This window comes from Felis catus, chromosome C2 (assembly GCF_018350175.1).
Source record: "Felis catus isolate Fca126 chromosome C2, F.catus_Fca126_mat1.0, whole genome shotgun sequence".
Classification (NCBI taxonomy): domain Eukaryota; kingdom Metazoa; phylum Chordata; class Mammalia; order Carnivora; family Felidae; genus Felis; species Felis catus.
In genome coordinates, this window is record NC_058376.1 from 44,620,936 (window position 1) to 44,645,591 (window position 24,656).

A 24,656-nucleotide genomic window follows, 5' to 3' on the forward strand; every position below is an offset into this window, starting at 1 on the left:
GTGTGTGTTTGTGTGTGTGTGTGTGTGTGCGTGTGATGTCCAAAAAATAATTTCCAAGACCAATATCAAGGAGGCTCTTCTTTATATTTTCTTCTAGTTTAATAAACAATATGCAGCTTCCTCAAAAAGTTAAAAATAGAACTATCATATGATCCAGCAATCCCACTTCTGTGTGTTTATCCAATGGAAATTAAAACAGGGTGTTTAAAAGATATCTGCACTCCCATATCTTCCACAGCATCATTCACAATAGTCAAGATATGGAAACAATTTAAGTGTGTATCAATGGATGCATGGATAAAGAAGATGTGAGATAGATACACACACAAACAATGGAATATTATTCAGCTATGATAAAGAAGGAAATCCTTCTTTATATGCACATTTTTGACATGTACAAAAATATGGAGGGACTTTGAGGGCATTATGTCACACAAAATTATTATGTGATGTAATTGAAGTGTTAGCTATTGCAGTGGTGATAATCATTCTGCAATATATAAATGCACCAAATCAATGTGTTGCATGCCTTAAACTTATACAATGTTATATGTCAATTATATCTCAATTAAAAAAAAGAAAAAAATTCTATAGGAAACCAAAAATTCTGTAGGCAATAAGAAAGCTGAAGAAATCCCTTCAGCAGCAAACATGGGCTATATTTCATGAAAAAGGAGAAATTACTCAGAGGATGGTTCCTAGGGCCACAGTATATCATTCTCAAACTTTTGAGCCCTAATCTAGAAATAGGTAACATGTGTCATTTGGAATTCAGAAAGGAACAGTGAGTGCCGTCTTTTTCCCATTCCCCTGCTTTATTAATAAGAAGGCCTATGGTAGTAATTCTATGCCTACCCCAATATTGTATGTTGAATTTATGAGGGATGGGATGGAGTGGAGCAAATAACTTGTGTCCTTAGGTAACAAGTCCTCAGATCAAGAGAACTTCCATTCCAAGGGCCATACCTGAGATGTCTCACCCATGCCTGAAGCTGATTTCAAAGGCAGGATCCTGTATTTGAATGGATAATAAAAATGAACGTGGGGGCGCCTGGGTGGCTAAGTTGGTTAAGCGTCCGACTTCGGCTCAGGTCATGATCTCTCAGTCCGTGAGTTCGAGCCCCGCGTCCAGCTCTGTGCTGACAGCTCAGAGCCTGGAGCCTGTTTCAGATTCTGTGTCTCCCTCTCTCTGACCCTCCCCTGTTCATGCTCTGTCTCTCTCTGTCTCAAAAATAAATAAAAAACATTAAAAAAATTTGTTTTTAAAAATGAATGTGAATTTGGGGAGTCTTTGGAAAAAACAAGTGGATTTTGCATGAGGAGTGGGCATGTAGACATGAATCATTGCGAGGCCAAAGGATAGACTGACCTTACCATTCTCCAATGAGTCTCACATCTTTGTATTTACATGTTTGGGTTGTTCCTTCCCTCATTGAACAAGACGGATTTGTGGATCAATTAGATATTGTGGACATGATGTTATGTGACTTTTGAGCATAGGTCCAAAAATACATTAAAACTTCTGCCTTTAGCTCTTGTATCACTCTGGGAGAAGCCATCCAGCATGTCATAAGGACACTGAGGCAGCTCTGTACAGAGGCCACTTGTGGAGGAACTGGGACCTCTCATCAACAACCAACACCATCTTGCCAACCAGATACATGAGTAAACTTTGTCATGGATTTTCTAGCCCCAGGTTAATCCTTCAGAAGACTGCAGCCCTCTTTAATGTCAGTGAGCAGCAGACCCAACCCAATGGAATTAACTGCTCAGACAAGATGCTTTAGGCTTGCAAACGTTATGAGGTATAATAAATATTTATCATTATCTAAGTCACTCGTTTTGGGATACTTTGCTACACAGCCATAAATAACTGATACAAGCAGTTTTGTCTCAAGATGAAAAAGTGTAACTTTAGTTTCCATTATGTTTTTCACATGCATATAAGTAAGCAATTCCATTCTATTTCCCCCATACCAGAGATATAACTTATACCAGAAAACTTATATATGGTGTGACAATTTCTTCTGACTTTAGCAGTCCACCACAAAAATCTCCTTATTTCATACATGTCAGGATATGTAATGACCAGTTTCATGTCCTTGCTTTATACAAAGCTTCAGTTTCAGAAAAACAGTTGGTTTTGATATATAGTCAACTTCAGTTCTATTTTCTTTTATCCAAATAAAACGTTCAGTTCTAGTAACCACATCCTCCAGCAGGCGACTCGGTGAATTTCTGTAGTATGCACCTTTAGCTAGGGGATAACTAGCCTCCACTAACTCTCAAGTGTCTGTCAGAGAAAAATAGCAAGAAGAAAGCCGCTCAGCTGCACACATGTGTATATTTCTTGAAGATGGAGAAATTACTCAGAGACCAGGTATAAGAGCTACAGTGTATCATTTCCAGATTTTGAGCCTTAATCAACGAACTGGCATTTTCAAAATGCTGCCTTCGGAGATTTCTCATCCTTTTTATTGTTGCAGTACGCCTGAACTGAACTGTACTCTGCCACTTAAGAAACCTGAGCTTATCATGTTTTTTAACAGTTGATAGGTGCTTCACTGATGATAATAGTAACCGCGACTTCTATTACTTTCAATTTTATCCATTGAGTATGTCTAGGAAAAGTTGAGGTAATAGAAGGGTTGGTGGAATGATGTAGGATTCAAGAGATTTCACTGACATCAAATTTCAGAAACCATCATATTATTTGCTTCAAGATATATCATTTTAAAACATTTATAACGTGCTTATATTATTTGCTTTGTAGGCAAATGCCAGGAATTAGAATGAGTACAAAGAATTTCAATATATGAAAACAGGATTTGAAAGGTAGTGGTGGAATTTATATGAAAATGAATTTTTATTGTCTGCATATTGCACAAATGTCTATATAATATGCTAATTAAGGAGGCTTTCAAGGCAACAAACTATGAATAATGTCAATTTTCCTTTCTTTTTAAAGACTTAATTATCTCACAAAAAAAACATGAAGAAAAAGTAGAATTTTCTCCTGTAGTTACTATGAAAATTAAGAATTCAGTCTGTAACCTAATGTTAAAGTAAAAATTTAAATAAGAAAGGTAAAACTAGTTAGTTGGGCCCACAGAAGCCTCATATCCATCAGTAAGTATTTCACAGTCCAAAGTTTTGCCCTACATCATTTAGACACTGAATTTTCTCACAAACTAAGAATATTTCTGTTCCTTAGGGAGGGATTTGCTTTTAAAAAATATTCTGGATTGACATATAAGTCATATGCCAAATTATCCATATTCAAGAACTGCAAAGTTATAACTCCAAAGGAAATCTGGACACAAGTTTTTCTGCTGGAAAATTTTCTCTTTGTGAGTATCTTCATGGCCAGTCAATTTGCAAACAAACATTTATTTGGGGAGAGTAGAATCTGAGTAAATAGAGAATGTAGAATACTCTGAAATTTTAATATCATCAAGCTTACAAATTCTAAGGCATCCATCTGGAAAATCAGAATATATTTCCCACAGCAAGCAAAAAGGTCACATTGTTGGGCCAGTACATATTTTGGGCACACATTTTGTACTGACAAATTTAGTCTTCTTTCTTCTGTCATTATTGAGTAGGAAATTGAGATCATTCTGTGCACTCAATGTTGTATCTGGAATCAGAATTATTGGGTAGCAAATGATTAACATAAATGTTTAAAAAATCTCTAAATACTGATCAACATTTTCCTGACAGTCTTTTAGAGATCAAATCTGAATATAATTTGATATGGTTTTTCTGTTTCATAAGTAAGCTGATAGTTTTTGCATGGTAGTGTATTGGTAATGTTTTCCTTTTATCATTGTAACTCAAAATGTAATGCATGATTCCCTTTTCACTAATTTTGTCTAAATTTGGTAAGCACTTTAAGGATAGCATCCCAGTAATTTGTCAAATCAGGAAATCATCTTTCTTCTGTTATGTTTGATTTTTTTCTTTATGCTATGAAGCAAATTATATGAGTTTGTGCCTCTTTTTTTTTTCTTTATCCACAATGCCAACCATCGCATTTTTAGAAAGTTTGTGTTACTGGCCTTACACCTGATATTCTAGGAGAAATTCTCAAAATGTCCTGAGAATCACTGCTGCAATTTTTCTCAGTGTATTCTTCCCAACCTCCTAAGTGAATGGACCATAATTTTGTTATTACATATTCAATTACCTGTTAGTTTCTCCACTTTCACTGGAATGCTTGCATCTCAATAGGATGTTATAAATCTTTGGTCTGCTATCATTCTTCCAGATGTTGCTTTATGACTTCTCACTTTATTTTCATAGAGGTGATACTTCCTTGTACCTTTTTAAGAACATAAATTTAAAGTCTCTATTTTTTCCTTTATTTGATGAACTTTCATCAGCTTTTCCTACAAGTCCATAATCTAATACGGCTTTTCTCTTATTTTTCAAAATATATTCTACATTTTGGATTTTTAATATTGTTCTGCTTACGTATCTTGGATAGAATACAGGTCCAAACAGACCCAATGTTTGCCAAGGAAAAAAAATGGGGCCATTCCTCTGCTATTGCCACCATTTATCTGTTGCTTATAGCATCCTGCTCTCCAATCTACAGCCTGAGATGAATGAATACATCTCTTAACATGAAGCCTGACATCTTTAGTACCTTTGCTCAGGACAAATCTCCTAGACCGGGCTGCTAATGCTTCACTAAGGCCTGCCTTTTAGATATTTTAATTTGAAAATATATTGCCCTATGGCTCCTTTGGATTTTGTTTTTCCTTATAAATCTTATGTGGCGCAACTATAGCTCCCAGAAGAAAACCTTGGCCAGCAGTACCTACTCAACTTTCTGACAGATGGAATATAAGTGAAGAAGTCTCAGAAAGCTTTTTTGGAAAGGTATAAACTGATAAAGATGAAACTGTACTGTATTTCTAGTTATCCAAGTTTTCTAGTAGGTAAAATAAGGCATCTCTAAACCAGCAAGGGGGCAGGTCTGAGCCTTTGTTAGCTACTTCCAGGAAAACCATACTTTCCTGATAGTGTTACATCTATGAGTCACTAGTTATGTTTCTTAATGTCCCTACTTGTTTTTACCCAGTGAAACGTCTCCGATTTTAGAAATAGGTTGGTCAAAGCCTTAGTTTTCACTGACTTAATTGTATTTTTCAGTTGTTGTTTTTCCTGACAGACAGGTATTTTAGTGGGATATTAAGAGAGAACATACAAGGAACTCATAAAAATATTTTGCAATCCACTGATTAAGCTCCATTTCCTGAAAACTTCACTAGCACTAGGATTCTTACGGTATTTGACTAATACATTTTCTTTGTCTCCTATTAGCTGACAAGATTTCATTGATATAACTTTCCCCCCAAAATAGGCAGCACCAGTATTTCTAAATAGTTAATTTAGTAAGTAACTTTCAAAGTGGGATCAAAAGCTGAAGGATCTGTTTAAACAAAGTTTATACCAGAGATATCTATTTATCTAGAAAAAATGCATTAGTCATGAGCCAATTACCAAGGCTTAAAGTTGAAGTGCCCATAAAATTCAATGTATTGGGAATCACATCTACAATATTCTGTAATACTTCTGATCAGCTTATATTCAATATTTTTAATATTTTCATATATTATGACCATCCATGCACTTTAAAAGACAGCAATGAATTTAAGTCACTGTTTTGTTCACTAATGTATTCCCAGACTAGAAATGTGCTCAGTAGATATTCAGTGAGAGAATAATTCTACAGACCACATGGACTAAAAGACAAATTCATTCCAATGAGGTCAGTGGTAGACAAAAGTGATTTGCTGACTGATAGATGATTCTAAGTTGCTTCTGGGTAGACCTAAAGTGGAAACTATTTTCATAAAACACTAAGGCATTATTTACCCTTTCTTCACTGTGCTAACATTTACACCAATGATACAAAAGCAATGGTGGGTGAAATTTCTGGCAATGACACCAAACTTTACTCATAGTTATTATATCTTCAAAGTCATCCACTTGCAGGAGAATAAAATGCCAGTTTCAAGTTTTAATGTCCTTGATGAAAAACATTGTGTCATTAATTTTATTCAATTTAGACAACTAAAAACATATCTTCTTAAATATCTTATATGATAAAATGGGGAAAATATATAAACTTTTTTCTTTGTAACATCACTGTTGTTGAAATGACTGACAAACAAATTGGTTATTCAGGTTTGATATTATAGAAGATGGTAAATTAAAATATAGCAATAATATCAAAATGTGTCAACAATTAATGAAAATAAAAGAAAATATAGGACAATACCCAAATATAAAAATATAATATGGTATATGCTAAATAAAAAATTTCATGTAAATCATTTTAAATATCTGCTTAACCACATATAAGAAGGCTCTTTGTAATTTTTTTTTAATTTGGAAAAAATTTAAGGTCTATATTAGGAGTCTGTTTATCAAAATTATGGAATGTTAAAACTTAATTATTAAAATATATACAGCCCTATCGAATTAAAATGTAGTTATTTGCTTCTTGATAAAGAAAGAGTAATAAAAAATATTTACTAACAAATGCAAATTACAGAACAGAGTGCGTTGTGATGCCAGTAATATATCAACACAAAATCATGGGAAAAATATCTGAAAAAGTTTATACGAAATAATAGGACTGCTTAACCATGTGTGGTTGGATTTAGGGTGATGGATTTTTTTTCTTTTGTTTTTCTTATCTGTGTTCCTTGATTTATTTTTTAATATAATGACTGACTGTGCCTTGGTTAATAAGTATGTAGGGTGAACAGAAGAGTATATATATATATATATATATATATATATATATATATATATATATACATATATATATAATTTCAGTGTCTGGTCTCCTCAATCTTGTGACTCTTAGTCCATTAGAGAAAGGACGTGGCAATAAAAATTTTGGAGACTTTTTTGGTAGATCTTGATGTGCTCACTGAAAACCTTCATTGGACTCTGCTTTTTGGGGCTTCATTTTAATCACATGATTAGCTAATGTTTTAATTGGCAAAAACAATTTTCTTCATTTCCTGGGAGAGTAGTCATCAAATATATTAATGAATGGAAGAATGGCACTCATAAAGACAGATCAGCTAATCAACCAGTAGGAGTTTTCTTAATGCTTATTAGGTGTTCATTACTTTGCCGTGAAAACATTGTTTTTCTGAAATCCAAGAGGAGGCATGCCCTAAGGTTGCTGAAAATTACTTGTGTTGCTAAGTGTTTGACAGAATACAATACGAAAGGATGTCAAACAGCTACTTCTCCCTGATGAACATTCTGTTTTAAAGGTAATGTGATCTGCAATGCTTATTTTCCTTAAGTTGTACATTAGTGTACATTAAATAATAGAATTTCTGCCACTTGCTAAAATAATTGCTATGACTTTAGGTATTTCTTAAGAAAATGCATTGTTCTGTAGGAGAACCATGTTGCTTAAGGCACATTTATTCAGATGTTGTCTCCTCTTAGATAAGTCTAGCTATGTTCTGAAAAGAGAAATAAGGTATTCACTCAGCCAACATGCAACTAGCAATAAAGCAATTGTAAAGAAAATTTACAAAAGTATATATTACTTCTTTAAATGAAATTTGCTTTTTCAGTGTCACTGCCCAGAAGACCTTCAGATGACATTCAGACAACATATGATTTACAGACGTGTACCTGAAAGTTTAATTGACCTACTTCTGGTTATGGATTTGCACATCCTGACAAGGAATGAAGAACCATGTTGCTGCTGAGAGATAATATGGCTCAAGTGATTGATACCCCTTAAACCAAATAACGAGAAATACATTCAGACAGTGGGCAGCATGACTGAAATTGAGGTGACCTCATCTTTATATTTATGGCCAACCATCCAAGTCTACCTAACCCAACATGATTTTCCAAAGTATTCCAAAAAACTATGGATATTTTGCAAGTGAGGCTGGAGTCATTACATTAAAGCCATGTAAGTGGGTAGGCAGGGTGCCCTAAAACCTCTCCTTTGTCCTTTATTCTTTTAAAAATCATAGAGTTAGTTTGGAGTGGTTAAAATTACAATATCTGTTTTTGCCTTCAACATAGAAACTGTGCACCTGTGACTGTGATCTAGTTTGGGCGATTAAGAGCTGGCTTGGGTCAGTAAAGGTTAAGAGAGACAAATATATTTTTTGCGGCAAGTAGTACTTTCCTAGCAAGAGGCAAGGAAAAGGCTGAATGACAAATAAAATGTTCAGCAATTATGTGAACTATAACCCTTCACAGTCAGAAACTACAATGACAAGCTTTCATATCCCGAGGGCTTGTCTCACTCAAGAGGAAGGTAGTGAGCAGACATGTCAAAATTAGAGTTCAGTTAATTAGGTGACAACCATTTGTCTAATTAGGAAGCATATCTCGAGAGCAATGGATATAGAAATGGGAATAGAAGAAAGGTGATTTTTCCTATTTAAAGGTAAATTTATTATCTGAGAAAAAGACATTCTCAAGAAAAATAAAACTATGCAATTGCAATGTAGATGCAAGAACAATAGTTAAGAAATTAAGAGTGCTTTTAAATAGCAATGCTGACCACTGGAACCTCTTTAACTAGTAAGGAGTACATAGGACAAGTACACAGGATATAAAACAAGAGGATTTAAAAAAATCATTTCTTAATATAGTGAAGTCAAGAAAGGCAGCATAATGTGGCAGAAAGTGCAAAATCTTTTTTTTTTTTTTTTTTTGGAAAGAGCAAAATCTGAAAGTCAAGAAACCAGTATGCCGTTATTTTAGGCTGTGCCACTACCTCATTTTGAATATTTAGCCCAGAATTTCTTTTTGAGCTTCAATTTTTTTTCTCTACAGCATTAGATGGTAGGAGTAGATAACTTCATAGCCTCTGAGATTACTTTTTTTATTTTTTATGGATGCCTGTTTTTGTCAGTAAAATAAGAACGTTTTTTCTCTGATTAAGCTATTATTAAGTCAGATCACTTTGGAATTCTTTAGATGAGAGAACTTTTTCTTTAAAGTTTGTATAACATAGACCTCCAGTTTGAGAAGAAAATGAAAAATCAAGGCAGTCCCCAAAACAAGCATATTTTTCACAGGAACACTAAGATCTCCTTAAGCTTTTAAATTCAGTTTAGACCCTCCTTCTTACAAACAATACTAATGGAAACACATGTATTTTGTGTTTAAACTTCTAGTAATCATTACATGGAAGAGTATGACTGAAAATAGGCCACAAACTACATTTACCTGGTACCTAACATTTCTATGTGTCATATTAAAAAATAATTGGACAATTGGATTAGGAGATAAAAAGCTAAATAATGGCTTTCTTCTAAATTTGAGGGCTTATAAAAATCCTTCAAAAATAGGTTGATTACATCAAAACACTAAAGGAGAAAGCAGGAAAAGACCTCTCTGACCTCAGCTGTAGCAATCTCTTACTCGACACATCCCCTAAGGCAAGGGAATTAAAAGCAAAAATGAACTATTGGGACCTCATGAAGATAAAAAGCTTCTGCACAGCAAAGGAAACAATCAACAAAACTAAAAGGCAACCAATGGAATGGGAAAAGATATTTGCAAATGACATATCAGACAAAGGGCTAGCATCCAAAATCTATAAAGAGCTCACCAAACTCCACACCCAAAAAACAAATAATCCAGTGAAGAAATGGGCAGAAAACATCAATAGACACTTCTCTAAAGAAGATATCCAGGGGCGCCTGGGTGGCACAGTCGGTTAAGCGTCCGACTTCAGCCAGGTCACGATCTCGCGGTCCGTGAGTTCGAGCCCCGCGTCAGGCTCTGGGCTGATGGCTCAGAGCCTGGAGCCTGTTTCGGATTCTGTGTCTCCCTCTCTCTCTGCCCCTCCCCCATTCATGCTCTGTCTCTCTCTGTCCCAAAAAATAAATAAACGTTAAAAAAAAATTAAAAAAAAAAAAAGAAGATATCCAGATGGCCAACAGGCACATGAAAAGATGCTCAATGTCGCTCCTCATCAGGGAAATACAAATCAAAACCACACTCAGATACCACCTCATGCCAGTCAGAGTGGCCAAAATGAACAAATCAGGAGACTATAGATGCTGGAGAGGATGTGGAGAAACGGGAACCCTCTTGCACTGTTGGTGGGAATGCAAACTGGTGCAGCCACTCTGGAAAACAGTGTGGAGGTTCCTCAAAAAATTAAAAATAGACCTACCCTATGACCCAGCAGTAGCAGTGCTAGGATTTACCCAAGGGATACAGGAGTACTGATGCATAGGGGCACTTGTACCCCAATGTTTATAGCAGCACTCTCAACAATAGCCAAATTGTGGAAAAAGCCTAAATGCCCATCAACTGATGAATGGATAAAGAAATTGTGGTTTATATACACAATGGAGTACTACGTGGCAATGAGAAAGAATGAAATATGGCCCTTTGTAGCAACATGGATGGAACTGGAGAGTGTTATGCTAAGTGAAATAAGCCATACGGAGAAAGACAGATACCATATGTTTTCACTCTTATGTGGATCCTGAGAAACTTAACAGAAACCCATGGGGGAGGGGAAGGGAAAAGAAAGAAAAAAAAAGAGGTTAGAGTGGGAGAGAGAGCCAAAGCATAAGGGACTCTTAAAAACTGAGAACAAACTGAGGGTCGATGGGGGGGTGGGAGGGAGGGGAGGGTACTTGATGGGCATTGAAGAGGGCATCTTTTGGGATGAGCACTGGGTATTGTATGGAAACTAATTTGACAATAAATTTCATATAATAAAAAAAGACACAAACTTCCAGTCATAAACTAAATAAATACACTATAGAATGTACATCATTGTGACCATAATTAATAAAAGCGTATTGCAGATTTGAAAAAAAAAATAGGTTGATTAGAGAATGAGCAACTTCTCAAGTAATTATGAGTATCTAACATTTAATTTATATGATACTCTAACATATTTTCTGAAGAAAAGTTACTTATCATATGCTTTATCATAAAATATAAAAATTACCATAAGTATAAAAATTATTATAAACTCCAACTAATAAACTGTTATGATTATACTTAAAGCTAAATTAATTAATTCAAATATGCTTCTTGAAATACTCCCATTGTTATAAGAAGAATTTTAATGTCTATGTATCAGATAAAAAAATAGAGTCAAGAGACAATTTGTTACACTTGAGGGATATCTTAACGTCAAATTTGAAGTAGTTTGTGTCATTATCAAGAATTTAGTCAGGGCACCTGAATGGCTCAGTCAGTTAAGCATCAGACTTCAGCTCAGGTCATGATCTCATGGTTTGTGAGTTCGAGCCCCACGTCAGGCCCTGTGCAGACAGCTCAGAGCCTGGAGCCTGCTTTGGATTCTGTGTCTCCCTCTCTCTCTACCCCTCCCCCACTCGTGCTCTGTCTCTCTCTCAAAAATAAACATTAAAAAAATTAAAAAAATAATTTAGTCTCTGGAGTCATATTGGCTTACTTTAAGTCTCAGCTCTAATATTTACTATTTTGTGATCTTAGATTAATTATATAGCCTAACTGCCTTGGTTTCCTCAAGATAATAGTAATAGCATATAACTCTATTATTCTGCAACAAAGTACAACAAACTGGGTGGCTTAAAACAAGATTCATTTGTTGCCTCATAGTTCTGGAGGTAGAAGTCCAAATTGTAGGTATTAGCAGGATCATGCTCCCTCTGAAAGTACAAAAGAAGGATCTGGTGCAGGACTTTCTATTCAATTCCTGTAGTTCCTTATCTACGGCACAAAACTGTAATCTGCCCATGTTGTTCTCCCGGTGTGTGGTCTCTTCACATGGTGATTTTTTATGAGACCACCAGTCATCATTGGATTAGGGGCCCATCCTGTTCCACAATGACCTGATCTAGACCTGACTAGATACCGCAACAACCTATTTCCAAATAAGGTCACATTCTGAGGCAATGAGGGTTAAAACTTCAAGCCATGAATTTATGACAGGGTTGCAATCCAACCCACAATGAACTCATGGGGATGTTATAATCATAAAATGGTAATGTATAAATATATACACATTTATATAGAACATTGGCATTTGGAAAGCACCCAGCTGAAAATATGAGCAGGCCTCTACTTCTCATGGGGAACCAGAAATCAATTATGGTACCCAAGTAAGGAAACATTAAGAGAGAAACATCTGTTTCTCTTAATATCTATGAATCATCATCTTAATCTGCATCACCATTTTTTTTTTTACCTACACTACACTTCTTGCTACCTCTCTACTTTTATCTACACAGTTTCCCATACAAAAAGCAATGTGAGTAATATTTTTTTAGTAGGCTTCTTATGCCCATTGTGGAGCCCAATGCAGGGCCTGAGCTCACAGCCCTGAGATCAAGACCTGAACTGAGATCAAGAGTCAGATACTTAACTAACTGAGCCACCCCAGCACCCTGAGAGTAACATTTTTTAAAACCTAAATCAAATCATGACCACTTCACTACATAAACTCATGCAATGGTTCTTGCCACACTAAGAAAACAATCAAGTTTTCTACCACGTTCTACATGTCCTTCATGAATGATCTTTACATTGTGTCACCTACTTTATCTCAAATTTTTACTAACAGTATGCTAACTTCATCTCTGTGACTCAGAAATGCTCTTGGTAACTCAAGCACGTCTCAGCTGCAACTTTACTTGCATGCTTGTATTCCAGTCTTTGCACAGCTGATTTTCAACTCTTAGATTTCAGTTCAAAGGCCCAATTTAATAAGCATTGTTCTTAGAGTCATAGAATTAGCAATAGATAACATTTATTGACTGCTTATTATTACTCTAGTGGCTCTACATGCTCTATTTTAATTAAATCTCAGTACAACACCATAGATTACATTCTGTTATTGTTGCCATTTTACTGATGATAAAGCTGAGGCTTCATTAAGGTTATTAATTTAACCAAGTTCCATTATACCTCCTATACTTAAACCCAGATTTTCTGAAGCAAAGCTTGTGTTGTGTTAGTGACTATTAGATACTAATTCTTAGTTATAAGGAGAAAGTTAATTTGGTATTTCCTAATTGAACAAAATGCCAGAGATTCTGAAAAACTGGTACAGAATGCGCAAATCATAGAAGTTTAGGGATAAGTGTAGGAATAGACAATTTTACATACCTCAGTAATTTTAGAGGTATTTTATTTAAAAGAATGCAATAGCATCCATAATTAAGAAAAACATCAAGAAAAGGTTTTCATTAGTAAATTCTTTCCACAATGGCATACAATAGTGCAATTTAAGAAAAATGCCTATGTCTATATAAACACTAAATTTGGGGCTTAAAGGAAAATGTTCAGATACTTGATAGTTACTCCATTCCCTGATTTCAAAAAAAAAAAAAAAAAGAGTGAATAAAATGTTTGCCAGTTCACGATCAAACTTGCTTTCTTAAATGTGTTTTCCTCTAAAAATCATTCACATGACATGGCTTACATGATAGCATCTTGTGAGAAATACAAATGTTAGGAAGAGGAAACCCAAATCCATATTCAACATTTGCAACTGAACGTAATACAAGGGTTGTGTGTTGTGTTTTTTTAAGGCATAATGATGCAATTAACATTTAATTTTCTAAAAGAATACACATCAAGATAATAATTTGTCCTGCAATGTATAGTAAAGACAGATGTCTAATTATGGCTAATATAGAAGTAGAATTTTAAAGCACCGAGTAGCACAAGTGTGTAGGAAGTATGATGAAAGACTTTACTTTTCCTAACATAACCTGCTTAAAATCCAAGGATCAGAACTAATCCCACAGTATGCCATCTTAACCACACCAAATATCTTTCAAATTTGTAGCCAGAATCATATTGATAAAACAGGCTTAACTTCTGAGTTCCCCAATTTCATAGGAATCTAAGGTAAATGAGGAAGGGTGCATTAACTTCTGTTTATGCATTCCTTCTAATCAGATTATATTATTTAATTTTATTTCAGAATTTATCCTCTTATCCTTGAGAATATAGATAAACTTATTTTATTTTGCAACATTTGTAATGTCAAAATATGACTCTTTCTAAGGAATATAATCATTAGAAGCTATGTTTGGTCCCAATGAAATTTCCTGGTAACTTTCCTACTAGACATGATCATAGCCTTGGTTTTTGTTAGAAATATGTCTTTATTTTATTGTTGTTATTGCCATTTGGCAATTCTTGGAAAAGCTACAAAGCTCATGTCTTGCCACATAGGTGCTGACCGTGTAAACATGGATCTACACCAGCTCAGACTGCTGTTGTTATTAGTACAGCTGAAATAGTAATACCCTGAGTTTTCAACTGAAGTAACAAACCTTTACGAATATATTTATGGCCCAAGATTCCATTGCAGATTTTGTTTTCTCTTGGTCCTTCTCAGCAACCTTATTATAATAGGGTAGCAGTGACCTTTTTTTAGATTAAAGTCATCAAGGAGGTGAAGCTTGAGACAATTTTACAATCTCTTAAAATGGAAATCTTCCTTTTACTGAAAAGTCCCATGGGCAAATCATAGGAAACAAATGCAATTCTGAAAACTACTTCATTGATGAGATTTTAATGATAATGTGTGATGTCTCTTTGAAGGGAGTTAATCAGCATATCCACTCATTTTGTGAAAGTCAGAGGGGGAAGAACAAAACAAGAGACACCAACCATAGCAGATAGTCCAGCTTCCAGTTCCAGAGAGTGTCATAAGGGACTAAAAAGAATGAGATTATGAAAATGGTAATGTTAAAATGGAAAAAAAAAGCACTTCTGTTAATGGCATGTAATACCATCCTTACAGATCTAAGTAAGTAGACAAGAGGTGGGTTATAAAGTAAACTGAATTCTAACATGTTCTATTACCCCTATGATCTTTTCAACAGTGCTGGAGTCCTAATAAAAAATTAGTACAGAAGGCCTTGGGGAACAGTCATGCCCACACTTTGCAACTTGAAATTTATCCACCTCTATACTTCCTTCTTGGTGAGGACCAAGGAAGTACAACTGAATAAAACTAAGCATAGCATCAAAGATTGTATAGCTAAATCACAAAAGAAGTACATTCTGAACTGGATGCTGCCAGTTGGGAAAAAAATATTCATGGCCTGTAGAATTGTCTAAACTGAAACTTTTTCATGAAATAACCATGTATTAATCAAATTTAAACATCTCAGATAGGCAGCAGAATACTATTCCTTCTCGTCAATGTTTCAAAAAAAACTATCAAATGATAATTCACCCATTCAGAACTAGAATACAGTGTTCTTCAACATGGCTGAGATTCAAGGAGGAAAACTTAGGTTCATACTGATATTTAGAAATACATTTATATTGTATAATTAAAATTAATCAGTTCCTCTTCTAACACAGCAATTGAAGGCAAGGTGAGCTCAATTAGAATACAGTGATTGTTGAAAGAGTAATTTACCATGCACAATCCACAGTGTGGATATTATAGTGCCAAATACAAATTTTATTAAATATTGTTGAGCGATGTTGTCTACCATAGGCAAAAGATCCACTTCCATAAGTGGAAAATCATTCATAGTCTTCTGTCAATGTCTTTGTTATCAATGTTTGGTTTAGAAAAAAAGCAAAGGTCTAGCTTGTTGTCAAGAGACAGTTTTATTTTCTGAGGCAAATCACTTAACCTCTTTAAACTCAAACATCCTCATAAAATGCAAGGGTTGTCTAGTTGAACTCTACAGCTGTGCCAGCTATGAAGGACTCTGAAATAAATAAATCAGATGTTGCCCTTATGCTATTCACAGACTGGGGAATGGCAGAAATGTAGACATTTGCAATCCACTGTACGGTCTAAGCTAAAAAGTGTAAGCAAAGAGTTTGAGAGCAAAGAGGCATAATAATGCAGAGCATGTGACCTAGGTGCTTCCCAATAAAAAGGATTAGTGATATTTTTGCCACTTAGGACAAATTTGATTATAAATTGGCCACACGTTTCAAAATTTTTGCAATGAAAATTTGAAATAGCTCTCTTCAGCAATAGTTTTCTCAAATACGCACACTAATATTCTAAATATGACCATTATACCATATCTTTACAGGCATAGCATGTAGGTATAGGTATACCAGTTAAACAGTTGGTCAGTCCTATCTTAGTTTAATAATTAGGGAGTGAAACCATTATACAGATAGTTCCTTAAAATGACTTTATTATTGTGGATTAAAAATCTGGGTTTTGTCAAGTATTTCTGGATTTAAAAAGATAGAAAATGTGCTTAACTTTATAATCAAAAGAATATCAAAAAAGAATGACAGTTAAGTCAGTTTGTAAATGGGGGTCATGATTTGAGCTTGTAGAAAGGAAGTAAAACGTGATCCAAAAGGGAATTGTGAGTACAGCTAGGAACAGAGTGAGGGAATATACAAAAGCATTGACTTTGTACTGGGCCAGTGGCCATCAAGGAATTATATAAGTGAATCCATGAAACCAAGACATGATGCCCCCATAGAAATAATTTAATAAATTATAATTAAACCAGAGTTTATATTGTAGCTGCAACTTAAAATTATACCCCCAAACACAAGCACACAACAATATCAAATACTGTAATTCAAGGCCTCATTAACTTAAGAGCCTCTAATAAAAGTTTTAAGGATTTTCTTCCCAGCATCACTAGCTCCAAAAGCAAGTTTAAATGTAAATAATTAGCACTGTGGTAGGTTTCAGTTTGATATAGTGAAGATGGTAGGACATCTAAACATTGGGTGCTAGCGTTAGCTGTATTGATTTAAAAATAACCTTAATTTGGGAGGCGCCTGGATGGCTGAGTCGGTTAAGCGCCCGACTTCGGTTGGACTTCAGGTCATGATCTCGCCATTCCCCGAGTTTGAGCCCCGCACTGGGCTTTGTGCTGACAACTCAGAGCCTAGAGTCTACTCCACATTCTGTGTCTCTCTCTGCCCCTCCCCGCTCACACTCTGTCTCTCTCAAAAATAAACATTAAAAAAAATTAAATAACTTTAATTTTTACCTGTTTGGAAATACTGATAGACTACCATTCCAAGTACTATTTTGGTGATCTGATATATAGTCTAAGAGGCACTTATTTGTTTTCTATATGAAAAATACTGTAAACTGGACCAAAGAACTAAGGATCCTCATCAGAATTGCATTCTCAACACCAAAAAGGGAAACATTCTGATTCCACTTAATTGTTTCTTCATCCTCATTCAGTGCCTACCTTTCATGTTAACTGTATCTTTGACATCATCTTTGACAAAAGAATGAAAAGACTTTAATAGGGATAATCCCTGAGGGATTTAACCTTGGGAAATGGGGCTACCTGCTTTCACCTATTCAGATTGAGCATGCCCATGTCCTTCCGTGCAAGGGGATGATATACATTTGTTAAAAGAAGCCACATAAGACTGTAACAATTTAAACACAGGCCCAATGACAGGAAGTTTATTACAGTTGATAGGGAGAGGGAAAACACCAGAAAAGACAGATGTTTTAGAAAATAATCTCCAAGGCAGCAGTCAAGCCAGAATATGATAACCTCCCTGCTGAAGGCCATAAAAGTCAAGCAAGCACCCTCTAGACGCAACCTCGGCACAGGAACCTGCCAAAAACTGCAAAAAGGTGCAGCTGACAAGTGTGCTTGGTGCTCTGTGCAGGTTTGCTCAGTAGAACTTAGAAATTCAAAATAGTAGGGTGCCTGGGTGGCTCAGCTGGTTAAGCATCTGACCTCGCCTCAGGTCATGATCTCACAGTCAGTGAGTTTGAGCCCCACATTGGGCTCTGTGCTGACAGCTCAGAGCTTGGAGCCTGCTTCAGATTCTGTGTCTCCCCCTCTCTCTTCCCCTCCTATGCTCATGCTCTGTCTCTCTCTGTCTCTCAATAATAAGTAAATGTTAAAAGAAAATTTAAAAAAAGAAATTCAAAACAGTGAATAGAAAAGAATGGTTGTGTGTGTGTGTGTGTGCCACTATTTTAGGACTGATTGTTACAAGTTAGAGAAAGAGGCACTGAACACTCTTCGGTTCACATATCAGCAAGTGATTAATCTAGTTGGGGATGTGGAAGTAAATCATTCATACCAAAACAGAATAATTAAAAATTAGGAAAATTAAAAAGTGAGTCAGAACAAAGAAACAACTGTCCACTTTAAAACTCTAGTTTAGGTCAGGCATTCCAGTAATCTGTCTCTGTCTATATATACATATATTTATTACACACGTATGGCTATGTGTATGTGCATATACATACACATAAATGCAAATATAACAGGCAACTGACAAGTACAATATATGCGTGGCATATATATGCATATACATGTATGCATATATATGGCATATGTATGTTTACACACACACACACACACACACACACACACTCACATACAAAACAAGTGTGTCTGTACTCATAGTAGTCATACTGTCTTATTTTAAGATAAGAACAACCAGAATATATATTAAAGAGGAATCAATTTTTATTTCAGATTCTCACAACCAATAAAATATTGATTTTTTTTCACATCTCCTGACTTTATTGCTTCAATATCATTTAGCAAACTTGCTTATTTTGTGTGATTTGCAATTGTCTATGTGCTTTTCCGATCTCCCATGGAGATAGGAACTGTAAATTCCTCAGATACCACTTAATTTTATTCACCTCTGCATCTCACATGTCTTGCTTAATTCTTTGGGAAGAGTGGGTTCTGGTAAATTCTTCTCATACTCCAAGTTGGTCACATGCTGAAACACAAAAAAAACTTTCCTGCTGTATTAGTTTCCTAGGGCTTCCCATAGCATAGTATCACAAACTGGTTGGCTTAAAACTCAGAATTTTATTTTCTCTGGGTCCTAGAAGTCTGAAATCAGGTGTCAGCAGGGGGGCCATGCTCCCTCTGAAGCTTCCAAGGAAGAACATTCCTTGCCGCTTGAGCTTGTAGGAGCCCCGGGGAATTCCTTAGTCTGTGGCAGCACCACTCCAATCTCTGCTTCTGTCCTCACACAGCCTTCTTCCTGGTGTGTCCATGTCTTTAACTTTCTTATAAGGACACAGGTCATTGCATTTAATGTGACTCTAGGGGCACGTGGGTGGCCCAACCAGTTGAGTGTCCGACTTCAGGTCATGATCTCACGGTTCATGGGTTTGAGCCCCACATTGGGTTCAGTGCTGACAGCTCAGAGCCTGGAATTTGCTTCCAAATCTGTGTCTCCCTCTTTCTCTGCCCCTCTCCCACTCATGTTTTCTCTCTTAAAAATAATAAATGTTAAAAAAAATAAAGTCACCTTAAATCCAGGATGATTTAATGTCCAGATGAGGTCACATTCTAAGGTTCTAGGTAAGCATGAATTTTAGGAGGACACTATTCAACCCACTACACCTGTAAATCAGACATTTCTATTTTAATGTCAATAAATTCACCATTTCTTCATCCAACAAATATTTATTGAGCTTACTATTTATTGAGTTACTGGTTTACCAGTGAACCAAACAGATAATTCTCCGCTCTCAAGCTGCTACTCACATTTTAGTAAAGTGGAGGGAGGAATAGCAAATATAGATAGGCAGACAGAAGGGTGGATACATATACGGGGAGGTATACAGATAGAAACAGAGCAATAGAAGTAGAGCTAGAGATAGAGAGGTGACGAGTACAGTGAAGAAACACAGTAAGATAAGGAAAATAAATGTTGCATCATTAAGGTTCTACTTCCTTGATTTGTGTTGGCAAAATCTACATAAGCCTTTAAGTAATATTTTGAAGTGGAGTCAATTTAACCTAGTATTACTGTAACTTAAATGGCTCCTCAAAATGAATTATATCATTCTCAGAGGACCCTTCTGTGCAATGACTTATGGTAAATATCTTATAGAGTTAAAATTTGTAATATTTATTTTTGAGGAAAGAAAGATTTCACCATGCTATTTTTAATGGTGGTCTATGAAAACTAATAGATATAAGGGTTTTAGCTTATTTGTTTTGATGAAGAGAGAGAGAACATTAAGCAGGCTCCATGCCCAGCATGAAGCCCTACTTGGGGCTTGATCTCATCACTGTGAGATCATGACTTGAGCTGAAATCAAGAGATGGAGACTTAACCAACTGAACCACTCAGGCGCACCTAGACCTCAGGTTTTTAAAGAAATGTAGTTTAAAAACAGAGTCATTGACTAACAGTCGTAGAGAAAAGTCACAGATTTGCATTTTAATAACTATGATGAGGGGCGCCTGGGTGGCGCAGTCGGTTAAGCGTCCGACTTCAGCCAGGTCACGATCTCGCGGTCCGTGAGTTCGAGCCTCGCGTCAGGCTCTGGGTTGATGGCTCAGAGCCTGGAGCCTGTTTCCGATTCTGTGTCTCCCTCTCTCTCTGCCCCTCCCCCGTTCATGCTCTGTCTTTCTCTGTCCCCCAAAAAATAAATAAACGTTGAAAAAAATTTTTTAAAAAATAACTATGATGAGATTCAGCTTCCTTACTTGAAAATGGGGACAGAATGGACCCTTCAGTAGACGGTTGAGAGGATTCAACCAGATAGTGTATGTGGGGGTAGCCACCTAGCACATTATCTGGAACATACTAGGTTCTAAACAAACATTAGTGGAACATAAATACCTCTTCACTCTTTCTCTTAATATTCATCATAAAAATGTAATACAACCTTTGTTATCATATAGCTATTGGATGTTTCTTGTAATTGAACTGAATGTATATCTTTGCCTCATCTATAATAAGAGCTATTATTAAGAAAACCTAAAAGAGTTCAGAAAAATTGCATTCTCTGTTAAAGAGGACTTTCCAGACCCTCTTTTAAATTATTTTAACCTATTGAATTCAAATCTTCCTTTTAACTAATGGTATTCATCTATGAGTTAAACATACTGCAAGCTAAATTGTTTTAATGCAGTAGACAGTTTTACCCTATCTCCAGGAAGTTAATTCACCATACAAATGCCATGCACTGCCTCTTCTGATAGTTGCAAGCAAATGGATCCTGAGTAACATCCTCAGTAGTGCCCCCATACTATGATAAGTAGCTTGTTTATGAATAATGTGAGTAATCAGAAGAAGCAGCTGCATTAATTTAAGGACGGGGGATGGTGCCATTCTACCTTTAAAACTGTATCAGTCTTTTAGACTGAACAACTGCTTTTGATTAAGAGTGAATATTTCTCTCCCATCTCTGAAGTGATTTTCGCTCTAATCAAACTGATGCCAATTCTTTTATTTTTAAGTCAAGTCTAGGTATTCCTCTACTTACTGTCAAGAGATTTAGATGAAGTATCTGTTCCTTTTGACAGAACAAACCTGTAAGAGTCCTTGCCTTAGTTTGTCATGCAGTATTTAATAATTCCCTCCTTGAATTCAGAATTTCTTGAAATGGGCTGAAATCTAAAAATATTCCTGGCAGAAGCAGTTATACCAGACATCTTAATTATTATGTTTCCAAGGATATGACAGACTATGTAAGGGAAGCTGACATGTCTCCCCGCAGCTATGTGCTTTTTATATTGGAACTTGAGGCTATTATAAATTACCTAGGCCAGAGACTGGCATGAGCACAAAGCCTCAGATACAAACCAGCTGCCACATAATGAAGCTGGTGTTAACCCCTTCAGATTTCCCTTTTCTGCCTTGTGGTACACTAGCCAAATAAATATAACACCTCCACGAGCATACAGATTTCTCAAAGGGCAGGAAAAATATTTCATTGTCTCATTTTCCCTTTTTTCTTGAACGCTTGCTGTTTATTGTCCGTCCCACTGTTGGGATCATTCCTGAGGATCAAATTGAACAGGAAGGTGGAGTAAACTGGAGGTGAAGAGGTTGGGATCTGAGGAGGGCAGGAGGTAGGCAGTTTTTCTGTAGGGCTGATGCTCTTGACATCTATTGTTTGATTGGAGTCCCTGTCCACTCTGCGGAATGCCATGTTTCCACATCAGGAAAGGAACTTGATCTTTGCCCCTACTGCCTCCTCATTAGAGGGGAGGAGAGAAGCACATGGGCCATCTTTAAGTTAAGCAGCTGACAAAACAGCGCTGCACAGTAAACTGAACACAGCAAACACGTTAAACTGTTTCCTGTCGGGAAGGTATTTTGAACTGTACTGCCATACTCTTTAGCTTGCTTCTTCAATTTGGGCCACGTTACTATTATTCCATTGCTAAAATCCTCAGCCAAGCCTAAGTCCTGCTGCTAACAATTGAAAAGGCAACAATTAACAAAATTGTCATTCTCCACATACAGAGAAGTATCACATGGGGCCTGATTAACTTTGTAAGTGTTCTTAAGTTTCTAGGATCATGTGGCTGATATATTTCATTAATAAAATGAAAATACCGCTATGTACTTTTTTACAAATATATTTGTAAAATGCTTTGTTATCTACAGAGAGAAAACAATGTACCACTAGAAATGCTAAAAGACTTTGGAGATTGCAGGAAATGGGCTAGAGCTTGGTTTTGGATCTAACACTTCCTTTCTATATTGCCTTGGATATGTTTTAATGTCTTTTTTTTCAGGAAAAACAGTAAGACACACAAAAACATAAAACAAACCAAAAATCCAGATATGGTATGCCCTGCCAACTTCATCCTGCAGTTGCAAAAATCAAATGAGAGGAAAAATGTGACAGTGGTTGAAAGATTGTACATTTTTATCAGCATTTCATGGGCTTTCTTTCATTGTTAGAAATTGCTCTGGGAACACAAATCAGCAAACAATGTATGGATGAAATAATGAGTGGTGTGATTTTGGTAACGAGTGCCTACTTGATAAATCCAGCGGAGAAGGACCTTCATTCACAATCGAGTATCTTGTCAGTCTCTCATTACAAATAAAACCAAGGGAAATCCATCAGGATACTGACAGAGGCTGTTAGTAGGGACTCCTGCTTATAGACAGCTGAGTCCGATTGAAGAGTTTATAGAAGTGCAGCCTCTACACTGCTTCTTTATTAGTTATTCCAGAAGATTTTCCAAAGAATTTATATTTAACTTCATTTATTTTTATAGGTAGTTTATCTTAACATAAACCTTAGAAATAAGGTAATATTATTTTCAAATAAGATCATTAACAGTAATTATACAAATATGAAATTATAATCAAGAATATTTCTGGGGTACCTGGGTGGTTCAGTTGGTTAAGCACCTGACTTCGGTTTAGGTCATGATCTTGTGGTTCGGGAGTTCAAGCCCCTCATTGGGCTCTGTGTTGACAGCTTGAAGCCTGGAGCCTGCTTCCGATTCTGTGTCTCCTTCCCTCTCTGAACCTCCCCCACTGGTTCGTTCTCTCTCTCTCTCTCTCTCTCTCTCTCTCTCTCTCTCTCTCTCAAAAAATAAACATTTAAAAAAATTTTTAAAAGAGTATTTCTTAGCATCCATGCAAATTTTTTTCATTATGTAGACTAGTTTTGTACTCAAAGTAGACAATTTCAAGATGATTTCAATATTACCAATATTTTATGCACTTACTGGAATTAAATATTCTCTTTGCTAATTATAATATAGATAATAAAAACCTTGGATTATACAAAGAAGGGTGGGGTGCCTGGGTGACTCAGTTGTTAAATGTCTAACTTCGGCCTACATCACGATCTTCTGGTTTGTGAGTTCAAGCTCGGAGCCTGGCTCTGTGCTGACAGCTCAGAGACTGGAGTCTGCTTCAGATTCTGTGTCTCCCTCTCTCTCTGCCCCTCTCCTGCTCTCTCTCTCTCTCTCTCTCTCTCTCTCTCTCTCTCTCTCTCTCTCAAAAGCAAATAAACATTTTTTAAAAAGAAGGAAAAAATTACTATATAGTATCAATTTAAAATATGTTTCACTGGTCAATTCTGAGTTGACAGGCAATAAAACATATCCAGTATAAATATTTCTATTCCTTTTTTTTAATGTTTGTTTATTTTTGACAGAGAGAGACAGAGTATGAGTGGGGGAAGGGCAGAGAGAGAGGGAGACACAGAATCTGAAGCAGGTTCCAGGCTCTGAACTGTCAGAACAGAGCCCAAGGCAGGGCTCAAACTCACAGACTGTGAGATTATGACCTGAGCTGAAGTCGGCCGCTTAACCGACTGAGCCACCCAAGCGCCCCTCTATCTCTTTCTGATAAAATATCAATTACTAGGTAGATTGCAAATTTGAAACTGTATATCAATTTCAAAATTCAGCTCTTCACTCTTGCCATAACTCACTTGTAGCAAAGTTACCAGTCACATTTTCTGAGCCAATACACCCATTCCCCAGCTATTGTGAGTGTTGATGGCTAATGCCTCATAGATTCCCCCCTCTTTGGAAAGTTGTCTTGGGCAAAATAGAACCTGCATCATCTGATTGGTTTTGCCCACCCAGGGGTAGCCTACAGCCAAGGACTGACTAAAGGCGGACACAAAATCCCAGTCCACTTGCCCGAAAATGGGATCAACTTTGTCTTCCAATTCATGCAATTTAGACTTCAGCTGAGACCACATCCTTACATACATCTTCACTGCGTCATCCTGCTTTCTCCTAAGAGTAAATCTTTTCTCCTAAGAGTAAATCCTTGCTAAATCATATGTTCCCAATCTTTGTCTCAGCCTCTGCTTCTAGGGAACCCATTCTAAGACAGTTTTAGGTACCAGGAATGGCTATAAGAAGACTCTAGAGATTCTGGAGTTTGTTCTCTCACCAGCTAGTGAACCACGAGAATCCCCTCACTGCATAGTT

The 24,656-nt window shown here is 36.2% G+C and overlaps 1 long non-coding RNA gene across 2 annotated transcripts in view; it reads right to left on the reverse strand.

The window, feature by feature from the left end:
* Positions 1-3,111: 3,111 nt before the first annotated feature.
* The window catches only part of LOC109491375, a 47,586-nt gene continuing 26,041 nt past the window's right edge, over positions 3,112-24,656 (reverse strand). Inside the window, exons 3-4 of one of the 2 annotated variants that reach the window (XR_002162362.3) lie at positions 4,190-4,324; positions 3,112-3,640 (exon numbers count right to left, since the gene is read on the reverse strand). This is a non-coding gene — a long non-coding RNA (uncharacterized LOC109491375). Of the gene's footprint in view, positions 3,641-4,189; positions 4,325-18,423; positions 18,709-24,656 lie in introns of those variants that run through there. The other variant, XR_006584990.1, reaches the window with a different exon arrangement.